Raw genomic sequence first — 1505 nt, 5'->3', positions numbered from 1 at the left:
ACAGACTTCGAGGGGAAGGGGGGGGGGGAGGTTAGTGACGCATCCGCCGATCGTCGTCGATTCGCCCTGACATTCGCCGTGGCTTTCAAGACGCGCGACCACGAGCGCGCGGGGAAGATTCATCGCACGAATGTTCCACGTTATTCTACACACCGTCTATACTTTTTTACGTTCCGCGGATTCCCCTCTCTTTTACACTTTCAATGAGCATCGTGTGCGTGTGAGAGAGTCATGCGGTTGAATCTACGTGTTAAATGCATACGTCGCGCGCGATGAAGTCGAACACTCATCCGTGGAGGACACTAACAGCTAATTGTCCAATATCATTTGTGAGCACTCGCACGCTCGGTATCGTAATAGTAGTAATAATAGTACTAATAGCAATAGTAGAACGGTAGTAGTACAATAGCAGTAAAATAGTATAGAGTAAAAGTAGTGGTGGCGGCGGTAGCGGTAGTAATAACGGTAGTTTTGTATAGACTCGTAGTAAATCGTCCGCTTGTTTTCTCTCTCTCTCTCTCTCTCTCTATATATATCTCTTTTTCTATGTCATAACTCGAAACGTGACTTACGGAATACTTTTAAGGACTATTGTCATCGTGATTGATTGAGAGGAGTTTCGATAATATTACTTAAGTTTTTTGTTTTCCCTTAACGAGGTTAATTTATTAGTCGTTTTCTCCTTCCACGTCGTGCCTCAACGACGCCTTAATCTCCTCTCCGGATCATATTGCACGCCAGTCTTATCCGTATATAAGGAATGTTATTTTATTTACAAAGCGGCATGTAACCGTACAGTTATAAGCCGAAGAAATTTCTCGAAATCCGTATAATTCGGATGCGTATTGACACGACCATCACAACGCTATATGTTCCTTTGTTTTTATACGTATACAACACCAATCCGCCGCGCAATTGTCCGTTGCGTGTTCGCGAATTCGGGAGACTGGACAGCGACGTGTTCACGACGTATGTTTTCTCGCTAAAGTGAACACTGAAGTACGCACTACGAGACTGTACTATTCGGAATACAGCGAATCGACCCCAACGTGCAGTATGACCGTAAATTTTGTGTTTTTCACGGGTCTCCGCGCCCGGCACACTCGAGAGAACTCGCCTCTTTCGTTGATACACACAAGTGTGACATACATACACACACACACACACATATATATATATATTTATATATATATATATATATGTATATAAATAAAAAATACATCAAACAGTGCGGAATGTCAAGTCCGCGGTAATTCGGCGCGAAATCGCGGGGTCGGAAATCGACGAGAATGCGCGACCGATCTCCGTTTCCGATTCCCGTATTACATTCCGCGCATTTCGCCCGGATTCGCGCGGCCTCTCATCGTCGATCTTACACAATGCAATAAATAAAGTTGTAGACGATAATACGAGGGAAAAAGAACACTCGACATAAAGAACAACAATAATGGCAGTGAATAATCTCCAAGTAAAAAATGTGTCAAATATGAACCCCCCCCCCCCCC

Source organism: Dinoponera quadriceps, unplaced genomic scaffold, assembly GCF_001313825.1.
Source record: "Dinoponera quadriceps isolate SergipeBrazil2010 unplaced genomic scaffold, ASM131382v1 scaffold1252, whole genome shotgun sequence".
In the NCBI taxonomy this organism is placed as follows: domain Eukaryota; kingdom Metazoa; phylum Arthropoda; class Insecta; order Hymenoptera; family Formicidae; genus Dinoponera; species Dinoponera quadriceps.
Note: the sequence above shows the minus strand (reverse complement) of the source record.